Source organism: Syngnathus leptorhynchus, chromosome 6 (genome assembly GCF_054491065.1).
Source record: "Syngnathus leptorhynchus isolate UIUO chromosome 6, UIUO_Slep, whole genome shotgun sequence".
Taxonomy (NCBI): Eukaryota; Metazoa; Chordata; class Actinopteri; order Syngnathiformes; family Syngnathidae; genus Syngnathus; species Syngnathus leptorhynchus.
In genome coordinates, this window is record NC_141200.1 from 17,088,803 (window position 1) to 17,110,205 (window position 21,403).

Here is a 21,403-nt window from a genome sequence, read left to right on the forward strand (position 1 = left end):
AACATTATCAAACCATCTGTGTCACTCCAAATCATTAAATCCATCTATCAAATTCCTCGTCCTTTATGTCAACGCTGCGCGTGCGCCGCAGAGATCTAGTATATAACTATGTTGTGGCGTTAACAAAGTACCAGGAAAGACGTGGGTTTATATAACAACAATATTATCAAAACATCTGTGTCACTCCAAATCATTAAGTCCATCGATCAAATTCCCCGTCCTTTGTCAACAACGCCGCGCGTACGTCGCACAGATGCAAGGTCATCAATGCATTACGCTTCAACGCACACACTCGCTTAAATTCTTTTGAACTAAAGAAAGTTTATGACTATCAAAAATAAGTTGTTGGACCAAGTAAGAAGCCAAACCATATTACTTTCATACGGTATGAGAGTTGGACTTTTTTTTTTTTACCTCATTGACTGGGTTGACATTCCCTTTAGCACAGCACCATCTAGGATGCATAACGCAATCCTAGTCAACCCCAGTTTGATACAGTAGCTTCTATGCGCCTTTCAATCCGGTGTGCCCTATATATGAAATAATTTCTAAAATGAAAATTTCAATGAAGGTGCGCCTTAAAATACTGTAATCACTATAATATTATTGTTGCAACCTAAAATTTACCAGTGTTTCTGCGTAATTATGGGCAAAAAAAAAGTCGTCTGTCGGTTTTTTTATTTAATGAAACAAAAAACTATGAATATCTAAAAAAAAATAGTATATTGTTTTTTCAAGTCTACAAAAAGCCTTGGCATGGACGAGACACAGATGGATCTATGTTGTGCTTCTCGAGCTGTGTAAGTATTTAAGTGGAAGTTCTGCCTCTTTATCTGCAATCATCCAATGACAAATGATGACATGATAGCCTAAGAGAGCTGAAAAATCATTTCATTTACAACAGAAATACTATCGACACTATGTATGATATTTATGAAATTCTAGTCTCTTTAATCAAGCAACAAATGGTAAATGTCAGTGCACTTCCATAATAAAAGCCGTCCGCACGTCGACACGAGGTGGAAATTTCACCTACTTCCAATACTTCCCCTGAACACATACCAAAGACATTCTTTGTGAGCTGTGGCCGATAGCTATGAAATAAAGGTGCATTATTTTACCATGCGTGGGAATGAACAACTAAAGAGCCTGAGCAGATTTGTCATCTTTTAACTATAAATAAGGGAAGTATCAAACTATGCCATCTAATAGATCATCAGAATACCATGTTTGTTCTGTCACTATAAGTCATCAGAAGCAACTAAGCTGACGTCTCTGGCAAATGAGGAAGAAGGTGTTGTTGGCGTGCTTGCCTTTTAACCCCTCTTCCACTGTGGCGGCTTATTAGAAGAAAATGGGAAATGACACATTTACAGCCATAGGCAACCAGTCTGGCATATCATTCATAGCAAGTGGTGCATGCAAAGGATGGGCCAGTCAACGACCTGATGTCACATCTGTTTCCAACATGACATCGCGCATTAAAATATACTAAGGGGATTCATTTGGCAAATACAAACAAACATGGGAACGCCAGATAATTTTCAAACTTTACAATATTGATTTCTTTACCCATTAAGACCTCAGTGAGGCAGCTTTGGAGGTACACTTAACAATGTTAAACGTGAAAATCTACTTGCTGGAGTGCTGAATAGAGTTTGGATTTCCTTAAAAAGTTAAGGAATTGGAATGACTTCATTTCCCTTTACATGTTGCAAGGGAAACAAAATTGTTTTAGTAAAACCTTCTATTTTGACTACAAAATGTAAAATGTATAATTACGGATCAATGACCAATCCAGGGGTGTGCCCTGCCTCTCACGCAAAGTCAGCTGTAATACCAGTTACACTGCAATGCTTAAGTCTCAGTCTACACGTTACCCACAAAACCTGTTTTTGGTATATGAGAGAATGTAGAAGTACCCTGAGGAGACCTCCATGCCAAGATCACACAAGAATACCAGAGCCTAGATTCTAACCCCCATTTTCTGTCAGGAATGTTACATGGGTGTATTAACCATTCATCCTCAATGAATGCTGTTACATACAAGGGAAAAGCAAGTGTCCACAAAAAATAGCTTGGGATGGTGAATGACTGCACAGGCTAGTTATGTCAAAAGCTGCCTGACGATCCATCCATCCATCCATCCATCCATCCATCCATCCATCCATCCATCCATCCATCCATACATACATACATACATACATACATACATACATACATACATACATACATACATACATACATACATACATACATACATACATACATACATACATACATACATACATACATACATACATACATACATACATACATACATACTGTTAGGATACGGATTTTAGCTATTGATCTGACTCCAAATTACGATCAACACTTAACACAAGTTTCTATGTCCTAATCCACACACTGGCGCACCTAACAATTTTGCGAGTTCGTTCTGTCAAAGAGAAGACCAGTAGATCAATCAGACCAAATTTACCAAATGTTTATTCCTAACAAAGCGCACTAATACAGGCCTGGGTCCCGGGTCCCTCACACTAAAACTCGTGCGTTTTTGTGACCACCAAAAGACGACACATTCTTCCGGGTTGCCCAGTTTTAAAGAAACACAATATGAATATTAAAGCATGCAAAATATTGTGTGATGATTGGTCGATGGTCATCTCCTCCCCGTCGAGGTGTCATCACTGTGGTCAGGAGTTGGGGATTTTCCTCTCGAAGCCCAACCACCTGGACGTGGTATTGTTCTTTGTTCTCGTTCCTCACCGACCTCGAGGTGTTATCGTCTGGTACTCCCTTCGTTCCGTACCGTCCCGTACTCCCTTCCTGGGCCTGTTCCATAACTCTTAGAAGAAAACAAGTTCATGCAGTGTGCCTACACATTCCTCACCCCCACCAATCCACACAAGCACTCCAATACTAGATATTATATTGATATGATTATATGTTTCACACAACCTTAAAAAATATGTTTGCTAACCGCTGAAAGCACATTTCCCTTTATTCCCTCTCATGACCTCATTTATGAGGTCATCACCCGCTACTCTAGCAAATAGCTACCAGCGCGCTATCGGTCCTTCCTTCCTCCCGCGGCTCATGTTGAGCCACCAGGGTATATTGGCCCATCGGTGCCAACGGGCCAACGGTTTTCTCGATCAACCGGACAGTGAGTGATCTAATACATGGAACACGACAACAAACGCATAACATCATAATTGTAGTAAAAATAGCCACAGCAACAAGCACAGACATGATGAGCCCTTTCCAGTTTCCAAACGTTTTCATCCAATCAAACCAAATATCGGTGTGTACACCTGAATGATCTTTCATCTTTTTATTCAGTGTCCTGAGTCCTTCCAACGCCTTGGTCAGTCGTCCCCCTGGTGCCGTGTTGTTTGGGATGAAAGTACAACATGCATCACCAAACATTCCACACACACCATGTTCCTTAGCCAATAGCATGTCCAACGCAATTCTATTTTGGAACGCCATTAATGACGTTGCGGCCAATTGTTCATGAACTGCGGCAAATGATTCAGCTGTATAATTACCCAGTCGTTGGACATTGTAATGAACGTAATTAATACGGTCTACATTTTTATTGGGGGTGATCCATAGGAAGATACTTTCGAATCCCGAGGCCACTTGATTAACGAGTTTATACTCATCTGGTACACCCCGGGGCACTCCTATAGCGTCAATATATGTTGGATCGTCGTCGCTCAACCACGGGGGCAAAACGTCTCTTTTGGCTCGCTTCAGGAGCTCCGCCAATGGGGACTCCAGGTCCCAATTGAGATTCTGTATTTCAATGGGGACAACCACCACAGGCATTATCAAAGACACGAGGGCACAGATACCTGATGCATTCTTTGGCAAGCGATCATATAATTTGTCATCACCACACCACAACCAGATGTCTGCACGAGAGAGAGGAGAGGTTACAGTCAGTGACAAATTTTTGAATTTGAAATTGAATTTCCACCATGTGGAATCTATTGTCCCAATACTTATGCCGGTCCCCTTTAACTTTAAACATGTCATATTTTGTTGAGTCACATGGTTGTCAAAAACGGGCTTTCTTTTTTAGTGAATAATTGTATGCCGTGACTCTCCAATGCCCTCTCAACCGAGGACAAACCAAACTCATTCCCTAAGCATTGAAAAACCATAAATAAAATAAAACAACCACATTTTTCCATATTGTTAACTTCTTTTGTCCATGACATGAAGCAACTACAAACCGTCCATCCTCTTTACATTGGTGAATACATGTCCCTTCTCTGTCTGGTGGGGCTAAATCCAATATTTCCCTTACCTTTTCAATTTGCTTCCTCCACACCCTTCTCTGGTACTTTTCCAGTTTGTCCTGTAACGTTTGGTTTGTCTCTGTCCAATTAAACAACGTGACATGCATTTGCCAATTTCCGCTGTCACATCTCTGTCTCAAACCTCCCTGTTCTTCTCGTGAGAGCTCTTCTGTTGTGTTCACCTCAGCCTCAAAAACTACTTCTCCTTTGCATCGGTATTGTTTATAAGTGGGTAAAATTTGAATCTGGGACGTTTTCTGCTGGATAGTCTCATCAATTGTCATCAATGTCCACACAAAAAGACAACCTACTAAAAATAGCACTATTAAAATTCAGTCAGTCAGTCATTTTCTGAACCGCTTTGTCCCCACGGGGGTCGCGGGCGTGCTGGAGCCTATCCCAGCCGTCATCGGGCAGTAGGCGGGGGACACCCTGAATCGGTTGCCAGCCAATCGCAGGGCACACAGAGACGAACAACCATCCGCACTCGCACTCATACCTAGGGACAATTTAGAGTCTTCAATCGGCCTACCAAGCATGTTTTTGGGATGTGGGAGGAAACCGGAGTGCCCAGAGAAAACCCACGCGGGTTCGGGGAGAACATGCAAACTCCACACAAGGAGGGCCGGAGGTGGAATCGAACCCGCACCCTCCTAACTGTGAGGCGGACGTGCTACCCACCGCTCCACCGAACCGCCACTACTAAAATTAATTCTGAAAAATCCGAAAAACCTTTCGAGCCCTCTCCTTTACTTTTCCGTATTGCTGCTCCTTCTCCTTCTGTCTCCCCCCTTTGGCCGGGTCCGGGACACGGCCAAACAAGAATACCTTCATCCTGACGGAACAAACTCTGGGGCCGGACGTAGGTGTGAGTAGTGATACCACCGACGTCCTTTGAAGTCGAGCTGGGCCATGTGAGAGGTCCTGGCCAAGACACGAAAGGGGCCCTTCCACCTGGGCTCCGTCCACTTTCTGGAGATGACTCTGACGTAGACGTGTACATGTGAGCTGTTTCTCCACCGACACGCCTTCCTCCGCCGCAGCCGTTTTCTCTCCAATCTCTGCTCCCAGCCACGGGGTCGGCTGAAACAGGCCGGGCTTAGGCTTCAACGTAGGACGCAAACAGGAGTCTGGGTGTTCCCCGTCCAGATTACTGGACCGCGGAACACCAACATCATCTCCAGCAATCCTGTCTGCCATGGGTTGTTTAATTTGGTATGCATGCTGAGACCTAGACCAGTACAAATTAGGAATGTGAGTTTTCCGCCAATCGGTCTGTTGCAACAACTGCTTGACCATTGAGCCCAATTGTCTGGCCTTGTGTCCTGGGGCAATAGCTAGGGAAATGTGTGGCACCCCTTTCTCTGTCATTTTGAACCACTGCATTTGTTCATGTGTCAGTTCAGTTGCCGCTGCAACTCCCTCTTTACCAATCAAAATGCGTGATGAAGTTAAATCCCACATGTGCCCTTCAATTTCTTCAAACAAATCCCGATATACATCATCACTTTTTCGGTCATAATATAGAGTGAAATGCAAAGGATCAACAGGTGGGTGGTATGGCGTCAGTGAGCAGATCCAGGGTTTCCACAGTAGGTAGGTCGAGAACACACCACCACCAGCAGGGGTCTCTGGCTCCAGCCATGTTGTTGTATTTGTTGTGAGCACTGGATGCTGACGCCATCTGGAAATTGAATAATCACTCCCTCTGGCCCAACAGCTGACAACAAGTCCCTCCCCATCAAATTGATCGGAGTGTCTGTGGAATGGATGTATTTGTGCCACAGTCTACACCCCGTCCGGGTGATCACAGTTTCAAGTGGTTTGGTAAAAGGCAGAGTTTGTGGTTTTCCCGAGAAGCCGACTAAAGTTGTTGTTTTCTTTGACGGTGAGGATACAGGAAGGGCAGTGTTTATTGATGAATAAGCTGCTCCTGTGTCCACCAGCATCTGCACAGGTTTTCCCTCCACTGTCACATGAAGCATTGACTCCGCTGGGCCACTGCTTCTCTTGCTCCCCGGGCTGCCCTATTCAAATTGTCCACACCAGAGATCATCATGTTGGTAGTACTGACCTCCGTGTGTTTGTGGCTGTTGCCAGGGCCGTTCACCAGACGGAGCTGTTCCTGCTTGTTGCATCGGCGCCTCAGGTTGATGTGTCGGGCCTCCGGCTGGGCGGGCGGCTCCGTGCGGTCGATACTGCGGGCATTCTCTTGCCCAGTGATCGGTTTTGCCGCAGATGAAGCATGCGTTGGGCGAATGGTTTTTGTATGTCGCCCTCCCCGGGTAAGCAGGTGCACCCTCCCCGGCCTCTGTATCCGCCCCGGAACTGGCCCCTTCCGCGTCCCACCACCTGAGGAGCCTGTGACATTTGCATTTCCTTTTTCTGTGATTTAGACTGTTTAGCTTCACCATGCATTTTTGCCAACTATAATTTCAACAACTGTTTGAATAATGCGTCTGTCTCGTTATCAACTTTAGCTTGTGACTCAGTAAACATTCTGCAGTGATGCAAAAGATGACGTTTAAATCGTTCCTCGGCACAAACCAGAATGTCAGGGTCTGACATTAGCTGCTTCTTCACATCTGGCGGAAGTCCATCCACCAGCGCCGTCCAGAAGAGCACCTCTGCCCCGTGCGTGAGAGTCGGATGGCGACCTGTGGTTTCAATCCAACTCTCCACACATGTTACATAATGTTGGGCAGGTGACATTTTCACATCATAAGGAAACATAGTGGGGGCCAAATCGGTGGGTTGTGGGAAAGTCATTTTAATGTTTTCAAACTACTCCTGCTACTGCTACTTGTGGCAAGGGCACCTCCCTCCCCAGTCTCGCTGTGAACGCTCTTTCTGTCTCCACTTGCTCTTCACGTCTTGTCTCACTTTTCCGTTACCCATTTTAACATCTGCGCTTCCTGTCTACGCTGCTCATCAACTTGATCAACTTTCTTCTTTAGCTCCTCGTTCTCGGCACTAAGTCTATGCCAGCTTTCTCTACCTCCTCTGCTTTTCTCACATTAACAACACTTTCTACGGGCAGTTTCTTCTGAGTGGCAAACAAAGCTGTTGCAGCTGTTGCCATATTGTGCAAAGAGCGTCGCTCTTCCTCTCTCTCCCTAATGTGCTTCTCGAGCACCTTGCGCTCACGCCAGCCGGCCCCTTTCTGCTTGTCTTCTAAGGAGAGCTTTCTTTTCAGCACCTGACTCTCTTTTTGCTGCAATTGCCGTGAGAAACGTTCCATGTCCCAAATTGTTGAAAAACTCTGAAACAATTTGTCAGCTTCCAATTTCGCGAAGACTTTCGTCTCACACGCTCCTTTGCCACTTTCTTTCTGTCAATGCCACTCACAATTTACGCTACCACATTGCATACATTCTTTCAATCTCACTCCATTCATTCCTCTCAGCGCACACACACCTCTCATCACACACACTATCTCACTCCATTCATTCCTCTCAGCACACGCACTCCTCTCATCACACACACTATCTCACACACACTCCTATCAATTTGGGGCATTTTGGATGTTTTAGCGGTCTGATCTCTCACAGAAGGAACTGTTACCACCGGATGTTTTCGGGAGAGCCTCACAGCTCCCAGGATCTCAAAAAAAACCTGGCTATCTGAATACGCTCGTCAACGTACCCTTGTCCGCCACGACTAGGCTAGGTCCCGGACCTATTCGTAATACGCGTAAGTCCCTGACTTTACCGTACACGTCACACACGTAAGTTCCAAACTTATTCGCCGTATGTATCTCTTGCACACTTTATTTGATCTGAACAACAGTCTCCTCTTAAATTTCCTCTTTCAATTTGCAGAATTTCGACTTATAGTAACAGGTATTCTGCTTACCTTATCAGTGATGAGCGCTCAGGGTTGAGGAGACGTTGTACCAGCTCAACGTTGTGCACTTTATTCCCAAACGGTTCGCCGACCGAGAGACAGCGTCCCAGACGCTGTCCGGTGTCCTGGATACAGACCACGAGTTGCCAATTACCCTTCTCTTGACATCACGTCGGGGTCACCAAGAAATTGTTAGGATACGGATTTTAGCTATTGATCTGACTCCAAATTACGATCAACACTTAACACAAGTTTCTATGTCCTAATCCACACACTGGCGCACCTAACAATTTTGCGAGTTCGTTCTGTCAAAGAGAAGACCAGTAGATCAATCAGACCAAATTTACCAAATGTTTATTCCTAACAAAGCGCACTAATACAGGCCTGGGTCCCGGGTCCCTCACACTAAAACTCGTGCGTTTTTGTGACCACCAAAAGACGACACATTCTTCCGGGTTGCCCAGTTTTAAAGAAACACAATATGAATATTAAAGCATGCAAAATATTGTGTGATGATTAGTCGATGGTCATCTCCTCCCCGTCGAGGTGTCATCACTGTGGTCAGGAGTTGGGGATTTTCCTCTCGAAGCCCAACCACCTGGACGTGGTATTGTTCTTTGTTCTCGTTCCTCACCGACCTCGAGGTGTTATCGTCTGGTACTCCCTTCGTTCCGTACCGTCCCGTACTCCCTTCCTGGGCCTGTTCTATAACTCTTAGAAGAAAACAAGTTCATGCAGTGTGCCTACACATTCCTCACCCCCACCAATCCACACAAGCACTCCAATACTAGATATTATATTGATATGATTATATGTTTCACACAACCTTAAAAAATATGTTTGCTAACCGCTGAAAGCACATTTCCCTTTAATACATACATACATACATACATACATACATACATACATACATACATACATACATACATACATACATACATACATACATACATACATTTTCTATATATCAGTCAGATATGCGTCATCACAAATTTACATGATAAATCAGGTGTGTTCCGACCTCCGCAGTGGAGGCTCTGCGGAACCCCTGAGACAGACTCACCGAACCCCTAGGCTTCAATCGAATCCAGGTTAAGAACCACTGCTCTAGTGCCACTTACACAGGTGTATGACTGGGAGCCAATGTTTGGTGGTCAGGTGCACATTGCCGCAAACGCTTCCGTCAGTCTGCCCCAAGACACCAGCAGCTATTTATGTAGTCAATCTACCACCACCAGATGTTGAATGGTTGAGCATATGGACAATGCATCTATTATAAGCACTTTGAATATAGGCCTCTATAGAAAGCACTTTGATTATAGGCCTCTATAGAAAAGCATGATATAAATCCAAAACATTATTTTCTATCCATCCATTATCCATAACGCTTGTCCCCATGGGGGTTGTGCGCGCGCTGGAGCCTATCCCATCAGGCAGCAGGTGGGGGACATCCTGAATTGGTTGCCAGCCAATCCCAGAACAACCATCCTCACTCCTACGGACAATTTGTAGTGCTCAATCATCCTACCATGCATATTTTCTCAATGTGGGAGGGAAATGGCACACGAGAGAGAAAACCCACACAGGCACAGGGAGAACATGTAGACTCCACACAGAGAGGGCCAGAGATGGAATCGATCCCACAACCACTGAACTGTGAGGCGGACGTGCTATCCCAGTGCGCATTATTAGTAGTAGTAGGAGGAGGATGGGCAGTATAGTGTCAGATTTCCGAGTCTTTTTGCTGTGTTTGACAGTGATTGTCTACTTGACAGCAACCTCAAAGTCCGCTTTATTGTCTATTTCTTCATGTTAAGGCACACAAAGAGATCGAAATTACGTTTCCCAATGGAGCAAGCGCGCTAATAGCAGACAGCCAGATCAAAGCGCAAAAGAACATGATGTCATGCAGCAGAGGTTGGAGGAGGGAGGGAATTCAGGATCCGGACAACTTGGAGTACAAAGCTGTCTCTGAGTCTGGTGGTGCGGGAGCGCAGGCATCTGTACCTCTTCCTAGAGGGCAGAAGTACAAACAAAGAGTGAGCGGGGTGACTCACATCACACACAATCGCGGCCGCTTTGCGGGTGAGACGGGAGGTGTAAACTTCCTTCAGGGAGGGGAGTGGAGCCCCGATGATTTTACTTGCAGTGTTCACTATGCGCTGCAGGGCCTTCATGTTGTTGTTTCTAAACTGCGTGCTAAGATGCGTGATTTTGGTGAGGACATGAAAAAAACAACTAAATGACATTTAAAGCGAGCTGGCTAATATTAATCACAGAATTACGGAAGCCGAAAGTTGTGTATATGTTTTGGAAGATTAGGTCCAGTTCTTAGACTAAACACTCAACGACATGCTGAGTGATTACTCAGCACTAAATTAACTGACCAAGAACTAAGGTCCAGAAGAGAACACCTCGTAATTTATACCTGAAGAAGACAAGGGGCCCTCAATGGTCAAATTTTTGAAAAAATAATGCTTGAGATACTTTGGAAATAACCAGACAACAGCGCTGGACATTGAGAGAAAGCACCCCACATTCGCCTCATGATCCCCTTACTTCCAAAATGTAATTAGTTACAGTTACTAGTTACCTTTTGTTAGGATAGGGATTTTAGCTATTGATTTGACTCCAAATTGCGATCAACACAACACGAGTTGCTATGTCCCAATCCACACACTGGCGCACCTAACAATTTTGCGAGTTCGTTCTGTCAAAGAGAAGACCAGTAGATCAATCAGAACAAATTCACCAATTGTTTATTCCTGACAAAGCGCACTAATACTAGGCCTGGGTCCCGGGTCCCTCACACTAAAACTTGTGCGTTTTTGTGACCACCAAAAGACGACACATTCTTCCGGGTTGCCCAGTTTTGAAGAAACACAATATGAATATTAAAACATGCAAAACATTGTGTGATGATTGGTTGATGGCCATCTCCTCCCCGTCTAAGTGTTATTGCTGTGGTCAGGCGGTTGGGTTTTCCCCGCGACGTGATGTTCTCGTTTCTCACCGACCTTGAGGTACTCCCTGTCTGGGCCTGTTCCACAACACTTCAAAGAAAACAAGTTCATGCAGTTTGCCTGCACATTCTTCGCCACCCACCAATCCACACGAGCACTCCAATACTAGATATTATATTGATATGATTATTAGTTTAACACAACCTTAAAAAATATGTTTGCAAACTGCTGAAAGCACATTTCCCTTTACTTTCTAAAAAATAATTGAATCAACTACAAAAGCTCAGTAGGACAAATCATGCGCTTACAAAAGAAGGCCATTAGAATAAGAAACAAATCTGATTACCTTGAACATACTAACAGGCTATTTCTTAAATCACAAATTCTTAAATTCAAAGATTTGGTGGATTATCAAACTGCTCAAATCATACTCAAAGGGAAGCAAAGCTGTCTGCCTAAAAATATTCAAAAGCATTTTCACCTACAAAGCAGTGATTACAAACGAAGGGATAATGACAGCAAATTTACTCTACCCAAACACAGATTAACTTTTGTATCTCTATTGCAGGTGTTAAACTCTGGAACAATATGAGTCAAAACATAAACAATGCTCAAGTATGGTGATGATTGCCCATTTTGTGCTGTGGATTGTTTTCTGTTTATACCTAGTATTTATACAAAGTCATAATTTAAATGACTCTCGCCTAGTTTCTGCTTTTTATTTTATTTGTCTTCATTTGATTGATGTTGTATAGTTTACATGTTTGAAACAAATAAAATTCATTCATTCATTCACATTAATGAGGTAAAACTGCCTCTAAATAGTTTGGCAACAAGAACAAAAATAATTAAAAGTGCATAACATTCAGTAATGTAGCAGAGAGTGTATGACATCCAGTGATAAATGTCCAGTTATTGTTTTGTTAAATTGTGTCAATTTGCCTTTTGAGTTTGCTCAATAAACCCTGGTCTAAGCTGCATTTGGTCGCCCTGCTCCATCTGATCCGTGACAGATAAATATAATAATAATAAATACAGTCAAACCTTTACATACGATTACTTGAAAATTTTTCAGCGTATGATGTGAAATTTGATCAAATATTTACAGTGAAGGTGTCACAACTTGACTGTTTATTTTATGTTGGTGAAAAATGCAAAATCCAGTTTCTCCGGTTGAACAACATACTGGGCTATCAGTCAGTCCGCAAACGCACCGCGGCCGTCAGAGCGTCACTGTTATCAAAAGCACACAGCAGCAAACTGAATATGTGCTGATGCACCACAATCAGACCATCATGCAGCAAACTGAATATGTGCTGATGCACCACAATCAGACCGTCACAACATGAAATCGCAATTATCCAATTATCCACGCATCTGCGATTAGCAAGTGGCTGACCAGGCCTTGTGCAACCTGACCAGTGGTTTGATGATACTATTTACAATTCGCTCCGTAATTAATATTGGACAGTTTCCCACGCACATCGGACAGTCTTCTCCTGGTACTTTCTCTCCAGTTTTCACTGACCCAGGGTGTTTGATGGAGATTTTAACCGGAGTCCTCATGAAGTTGAGGCAGAGCGGGTTCCGTGCTCCCCTACCATCAATTCATCTGGCGAATGTCCACTCCCTGGCGAACAAGATGGACGAACTGCTGCTTCCTATGCCAACGAACCGGAAGTTAACAGATCTGCCGCCCGGTGCTTCACTGAAACGTGGCTCACCAAACATCCCCCACCACGCTGTAGAACTAACTGGGTTTTGGTAACAGACATACAGAAAGTACATAACGTGTCCCACCAGAGGGCCGCAGACACTGGACCACTGCTATTCCGTAATAAAGGACGCATACCGCTCTGTACCCCGTGCAGTTTTAGGACTCTCGGACCACTGACTAGTTTATCTGAGTCCAACCTACAGGCAGAAATTAAAAACTTCTAAGCCTGTGGTGAGGACTGTGAGGAAATGGGCAGTGGAGTCAAAGCAGGACCGCCAAGCCTGCTTCAACTGCACCAATCGGGGTGTTTTTGAAGCTGCAACATCAGACCTGCATGAACTCACCGATACCGTGACATCATACATCAGCTTTTGTGAGACGTGTGTGCAGACTAAGACCTTCTGCACGTACAACTACAAACCGTGGTTTACACCAAACCTCAGGATGCTGCGCAAAGCCAAGGAGAAGGCCTACAGGAGTGGGGACCGTGACCTGTTCAGGCAGGTCACACTGACCTGAGAGACCAGGAAAGCTAAGAGGGGCTATGGGCAGAGTTTGGAGAGACACCTCTCTACCACTCCTGATGCCTCATCAGTGTGGAAAGGCCTGCAGAGCATCACGGGCTTCAAGAGACCAACCCCCCATCCTGTGGCGAACCCAAGGCTTGCAAACCAGCGAAACAGGTTTACTGCAGGTTTGAACGGTCCAGCCACACAACAGCCTGCATCACACAACTTCCACACCTCCCCCCACAACCCCCCTGTTCACACCTCCATCATCATTATCACCTAATCTCTCTCTTTCAAAAGCCACGCCCACACTTCAGATCTGCAAGAAGGAGGTGTGTCAGATGTTCCGGAGACAGAAGGTCAGAAAGGAACCAGGCCGAGACGGCGCGTCCCCCTCCTTGCCTGAAAGTTTGTGCTGAGCAGCTGGCACCCACCTTTGCACGGATCTTCAGTGTGAGGTGCTCTCATGCTTCAAAAGCTTCACCATCATACCGGTGGCCAAGAAGCCCACCATCACAGGATCGAATGTTTACAGACCTGTCGCCCTGACATCTGTGGTCATGAAATCCTTTGAGAGGCTAGTGTAGAGCCACCTGAAGGACATGACGGGCCCCATGCTTGACTCCCTATAGTTTGCCTACCGGGCGAATAGGTCGGTCGACGAGGCGGTCAACATGGGCCTGCACTACATCCTGCGCCACCTAAAGACCCCAGGGACGTGCGCCAGGATCCTGTTTGTGGACTTTAGCTTGGCGTTCAATACCATCGCTACTGACATCCTCCACCAGAAACTCATCCAGCTCGCGGTGCCTGCCTCCACCTGTCAGTGGGTCACCAACTTCCTGACCAACAGGAGAGACAGCATGTGAGGCTGGGGACCATCACATCCGACACCCGGACCACCAGCACTGGCATACCCCAGGGGTGCGTACTCTCCCCACTGCTACTACACTAACAGTTGCTCCTCAGGCGACACTTCTGTGAAGCTCCTGAAGTATGCAGATGACATCATTTTCATTGGACTGATGCGGGACGGTGACGAGACTGCATACAGACAGGAGGTGGAGCGGAAGGTCCACTAGTGCAGCCAAAACCACCGAGAGCTGAACCCGCTCAAGACCATGGAGATGACAGTGGACTTCAGGAGAGACCCTTCCCCACTTCCACCCCTCACCATCCTAAGTAATGTTATTCCCACCACAGACACCTTCAAGTTCCTGGGATCCACAATCTCTCGGGACCTGAAATGGACAGGCCACATCGACTCTGTCCGGAAGGCCCAGCAGAGGTTGTACTTTCTGAGAGCTCAGGAAGTTCATCTTGCCACAGGAGCTGCTGAAGACCTTCTACACTGCCATCATCCACTCTATCCTCTGCATCTCCATTACTGTCTGGTTTGGATCGGCCACCAAACAAGACGAGCACAAACTCCAACGAACAATCAGGACTGCGGAAAAGATAATCGGGACCAACCTCCCATCTATCCAAGACTTTGTACCTGTCCAGACCCTTCTCACCCAGGTCACAGTCTGTTCGAACTACTCCCCTCCAGACAGCGTTACAGAGCGCTGTACGTCGAAACCAGCAGACACAGACGCAGCTTCTTTCCCCAGGCTGTTGCTCTGATGAAATCGCATCACTCATAGAGTCTGAGACATCACTGGGCAAAAACATCCTGCTCTTGCCCCTTAAATACTGTTAGTCACCTGAATGTTGTTAGTCACTTAAATGTTGTACAGAGGCTGAGATCAGCCGGAGCCAAATTCCTTGTTTGGCATGCACAAACTTGGCCAATAAAGCTGATTCTGTTTCTTCAGACTGATGATCAGTCCGAACTCCTTGCGGGCATCAAAGTCAGTTGACAAACTACTGAAGGCCATCTTCTGTGTGTGATGTCAGGGCTGCATTGTCCACAAAGAAAAGCTTGCGAATGAACACCTCTGTGACGAACGTGTCACCTTCGTCTTAGCATGGAGACGGTCGATGTTAAAGAGCTTGCCATCGGCCCTCGTGCCAATGTACACCCCCTCGCGCAAGCCCTTGAAGGTGTACTTGAGGAGCATCAAAAAGAAGATGCCGAAGAGCGTCACAGCCAGGACACGTCCTGCTTTACAACACGTCTGACAGGAAAGGCCTTTGAGGTGGCACTATCGAAAAATGTGCTGTGTATGTCATCGTGGAATGAGGTGACGACAGCAAGCAGGTGAAGAGGGCAGCCAATCTTCTGGAAAAGCGTGAAGAGTCTAGTCCCGCTGGCTGGTCGAACGAGAGATAAAAGCGAGATAGTCATCAGCTGCTCTCTGCATTTCTCCTGGAGTTGGAGCAGTGAGAACACCATGTCTGCTGTAGACTGGCCAGCAAGGAAGCCACACTGGGACTCTGGACTTGCAGACCTTTCTCACAATGCCCAGAAGAGAGATCCCACGATAATTGTTTCAGTCACCTCTGTCGCTTTTTTTCTTATACAAGATAATGATATTTGCGTATCCCATGCCCTGACGGATGTCCTTCCTCACAGCATCGGGCAGCATCGGCAGAGCAGCTCATGCAGGGGCTTAGGCAGCACAGGTTTCCCACTTTTCAAAATCTCTGCTGGGATGCCGTCAGTCCCTGGGGCCTTCCCGTTGGCGAGGCAATTGATAACTTTGCTGAGCTCCTCCTCTGTGGGTGGAGTGTCGAGCTTCTCCAGGACTGGCACGTTGGTGACGGCGGCAAAGGTGACATCGATGATGATGTTTGCGTGGCATACACCGAGAGGTAGGGCTCCACCTAGCATTCTAGCTGCTTGCCCTGATCTGTGATCACATCGCCTGTGTTCGACCTGAGGCGGGCAGATTTGTTGGGGACTGGGCCTATCACTTGCTTGATGCTCTCGTACAGCCCTCCTGCATCTCCTATGTTTGCAGCCATCTGGATACTGCTGCAGATGTTCAGCCAGTAGGTGTTGGCGCAGCGACGAGCGGTCTGCTGGGCTGTTTTCTTGGCAGCTCTAAGTGCAGCGAGTATGTCGGGGTCTGGGGCATCAGGGCTTTCCTCTGCAGTGATCACTGGCTCAATCTCCTCTGTTGGAATTTATTTCTAATTTAACATAAACTCAAGTTACTAATCTGACTCCAATTTGTGACCTTACCCAACTGCCACTCATCCAACAATATGCGCGCTCGTTCTGCAATAGAAAGGTATCAGGAAGCCGGCATTTTCACACACGAGTGGATTTATTCCTAACACACAAATCTAATACATCACCTGGGTCTCGGGTCCCTTTCAATACACCTCTGTACGCCTCTGTTTCCACCAGCAGACGTACTCTACTTCCGAGTTGCCCAGCCATTAATTATACTACACAATATGCAAATGGCACATCAACAAAGGCATTCTGTCATTATTCTATTGGCTATGTGTAAACTGCAGTTAACTTTAGCTTGCTCTCATTGGTCTTTCTTCTCCTGCAGAATCACTTGCTCGCTCCTCCTGGTTGTAGTTTTCCTTCCAGGGTCACCAGTTGTTATCTACCAGCTGGCCCTGTGGGTATCTTGTCCTCCTTGCTGCTCCTGCGTTAGTTTGTTCTGGAACATTTCATTCGTGCACATCCTTGCCCACATATCTTGTTTTGTCTCCACCGTCACACACTCAGCACTTTACAGTTTCATACTCTCATACACAGGATGTCTAATGAACTACTTTAAGATCAAACTCTTATATTCCTTTATTCCCTCTCATGACCTCAGACCACTGAGGTCATCACTCGAATACCTTGTTTTATTGTTAAACACGAGCTAAAGATCAATAGCCATAAGCTGAAAATCAGTAAACAATTAAAAAGTAGTAGAAAATTAAAAATCAGTAAAAAATTTCATTCTCCTCATGGCCTCAGGTCCCTGAGGCCACCTTCACATACTCACATCCCGAACTCCCGGAGGGCCACAGCTGTCTCCGCCTCCTGGGGGTCCTTCTGAGGGATCATCATGTACTGGCCACCCGGAGGGAGTGGCCCCAACGTGCGTTCAATTGTCTTAACAGTTAATGATCTGATACATGGAATACAGCAACATCCGCATAACACCATAATAGCAGCAAACACAGCGATAGAAATCAGTACTGATGCAATCAAGCTTTTATATTTGCCAAAGACGTTTAACCAGTCAGAGTACCAACTGGTGTCCACACCTGAGTGCTCCTTCATTTTGTTACTTAGCGTGCGCAGACCCTCCAATGCCTTAGTGAGCTGACCGTCAGGAGACGTATTGTTGGGAATCAGAGTACAGCACTGGTCCCCAAAAATACCACAGACTCCTCCTCTTTCCGCTAACACCATATCTAAACCTATTCTATTTTGGAATGCCATAAGAGACGTGGCTGCTAATTGCTCATGCACTGCCTGGAGTGCCGAGGTGGTGAAGTTCGCCAATCGTTGGACATTGTAGTGGACATAATTAATCCGGTCCACATTTTTGTTTACTGTAATGAGCAGGAAAATACTCTCCCATCCTGCCGCCACTTGATTCACCAATTTGTATTCATCAGGGACCCCTCTCGGAACTCCAATTGCATCTATGTACGTGGGGTCTCCTGCATTCAACCATTCTTGCATGTCCTTTTTCCTCCTCACAAGGAAGGGGATTCTTCCCCACCGTCCAACGCCTTCCCAATTTATTCTGGACACGTCTAATGCTGTCACACTAATTGGCATGATCAGCGTTACTAGGGCGCACTTACCTGAGGCATTGGAGGGAAGCCTATCGTACAACACTTTTGCTCCACACCACAGCCAAACATCAGCACGAGCGAGAGGGATTCCTGCTGGCAAAGACACATTTTCATTACACCATGACTCCTGGATATTTCCAATCCCAGGGCCAGTACCATTTAACTTTAGGCAGGTGAAATTTTGTTGTGCAACATTGCCGTCAAAAATGGGCTTTTTCTTTCCTGTGGGTGTACCAAGGGCCAGTCCTGGTACCGTGGTTGATAATTGTCCAATTTATCTAACAAATCAAGCCATTGTTGAGTCCAGTTGAAAATTGTCACCCAAGCTTTCACCTGTGTCGGTTGTTTACACTTCAGATTTAGCAGTAGTTGTTGTGTCTGTGTCAGCGTCTTACCACCATCTTGCTCTGCTTCATACCATACCGTTCCATTACAGGAATGATACACCATCACTCGTTCTCCTTTCGCTCCATCACTTCTGTCATCCCGCACCATATGTTCAAACGCCAACATAGTCCACACAAAGCACAAGCCAGCAAGCAAAATAGTCAATCAATCAATCAAGTCAAGTTTATATAGCCCTAAATCACAAGCAGTCTCAAAGGGCTCTGTCCTCTGCATTTAACCCATCCCCATGTGATTTTGATCCATCCCCTGGGGGAGAGGGGAGCAGTGAGCAGCAGCGGCGCCGCGCTCGGGAATCATTTTTGGTGATTTAACCCCCCAATTCCAACCCTTAATGCTGAGTGCCAAGCAGGGAGGCAATGGGTTCCATTTTTATAGTCTTTGGTATGACCCGGCCGGGGTTTGAACCCACAACCTTCCAGTCTCAGGGCGGACACTCTACTACTAGGCCACTGAGCTGGTCATCCCTAGTCAATAAAGTTAAACATTTGCATCGTCGTCGTCTTGGTTCAGACACTTTCGAGTCCGATTTTGATCCAATTCTCGCCATCGTCACATTCCCTCCCTTGACCTGCCCGTCCGGGCGGTCAACCTTTAAGCCCACCATTGGCAGGCACTGTGCCCCTGTGTCCTCCATATCTTTGTCTGCTTCCTTCGGCCATCGATATTGAGGACGGCGGACCGGACTGGAGCAATCAACTTCCAATTGGATCGGCTGAACCGTATGACAAAAACCAACATCAAATGGACCCTGTGACCACAAGGTCTGTGGCATTTGATCCAGCATCGCCTGTGCAGACTCATGGTCCGTCTGTTCCCGCCCATGATGGCGGTCCAGGAAGACCAATTCAAGGTCTGACTCATCTACCATTTTTGCCATTATCCTGTAACTTTTGGTTGCGGCCGAATGCCACACATCTGGAATCTCAGTCATCATCCAGTCATGTTGTTGTGTTAATTGTTTCACCATGGGCCCCAATTGGCGGGGCTCATGGCCTGGCGACACAGCCAGTGACAGGCAAACCTTCCTCACTCATTCGATACCATTGCTCTTGCTCCGGCGACAACTGTACATATGCTGCCACTCCCTCGGGGCCCACAAAGATGCATGGTGATTGTAATGTCCAATCATCTCCCTCAATTTCTTCAAACGCATCTCTATATATCTCATCTGATTCTCTATCATAATATAGAGTGCAATGCAATGGATCCACTGGGGGGTGGTACGGTGCCAATGCCTGGATCCACGGTTTCCACAAGAGGTACGTGGAGTAGACACCTCCCCCAAACGGAGTCTCAGGATTCAATCTCGCCCAGTAGATTTGTGTCGTTTCTGGTACTGTGGGGAGTGGTGCCATCAACCACTGACCCTGAGGTGTCACAGGCTGGGAGCATTCCAGAACCTGTCCGTCAGGAAATGTCACTGTAAGTCCCTTCTCGCCGCACAGAATCTGGGCTCTCAATGCTGACATGTCTCTGCCCATCAAATTGATGGGTGTGTCCATTGCATGAACATATGAATGATATAGTTTCTGTCCGGTGTTTGTGATTTCCGTTTTCAATGGCTGAGTAAAGGGCAGAGTCTGAGGACGTCCCGAGAAGCCGACCAACGTTGTAACTCGTTTTGACAACGCTGTACTTGGCAGTGGCATGTTGATCGATGAATGTGTTGCTCCAGTGTCCACCAACATCTGGACCGGAGTGTCTGCCACTGTCAACCGAAGCATTGGCTCTGCCTGACCTTCCCGAGCTTCCCAGGCCCCCCTATTCGTCCGGGCCGTACCACGGGTCGGCTTGGTACTACTGCCCCTGTGGATTCGGCTGTGGCCACGGGCGGGGCTGCTGCGGTCCCCTTTGGTGTGGTGGCCCTGCTTGCTGGTTCTGCTGCTCCGCCCCTGGTGGTGGTGGGTTGCCATTACAATCTCGTGCCCAGTGATCAGGGGACCCGCAGTTGAAGCAAGTCCCTAGAGCGAACCAATTCCGCCCTCGTCCCAGGGGGGCGCCACGACCACGCCCTCTGTATCCACCACGGAACCCTTGGCCTCGGCCCCGTCCAGCCCCCATTGGAGTCTGATACATCTGTTTTTGTTTAACCTTTTCTTGTTTTGCCTCACCATGCAACTTTGCCAACTGTAATTTAACCAAACTAGTCGCCAGAGCGTCCGTTTCCTTTTGATCTTTATTTGCTTTTTCCATGTAGATGCGGCAATGGTGTATCAAATGCCTCTTGAATCTCTGTTCCGGACAGACCAAAATGTCCGGATCAACTCTCATAATCGCTTGCACCTCATTTGGGAGGCCGTTCAGCATCGCCGTCCTGAACATCATCTCAGCTTCAGGGTAGCTGCCTGGGTGTTTACCTGTGGTCTCAATCCACATTCATTTTAAAGATATTAATTTCATTCGTTAACATCTACATCGGTTGTTGACAAAGTACACAAATAAACATCATACTTTCTCCATGGCCAGATGCAACACAGCGGATCACACTGCAAAGGCCAAATTGATCTTTTTTAGATCAACACAATGCAGCATAATTTTGGGAGTGTTCTATATAAATTGCCAACTCATCTCTCCCCTATTCATTATGACTCTTAGTTCCCACAAATACCATATTGTTAAAGTTAACAAAACGGCAACCAAGATGGCCACCTAACATGCAATAACGTCATTGTTTCTTTACATAACGTTTTTGCCACTGTTAAGGCATTCAGTGTTAATTTTGAAACAATTCAATCCATTTTGAGAATGCATCTATTATGATCAGGCATTATAACCCTATGGATTCTCTTTAGCACATGTCAAACAAGCTCTACAAAATGTATGTTTATATAACTTAGAGAACCCATATAAGGTGTTGTATTACTACATACGATTACATTATCATTTAATTTGACACATCTTTCAAAATTGCTTTTGTTTTGCGGTGCAAATCAGATAGAC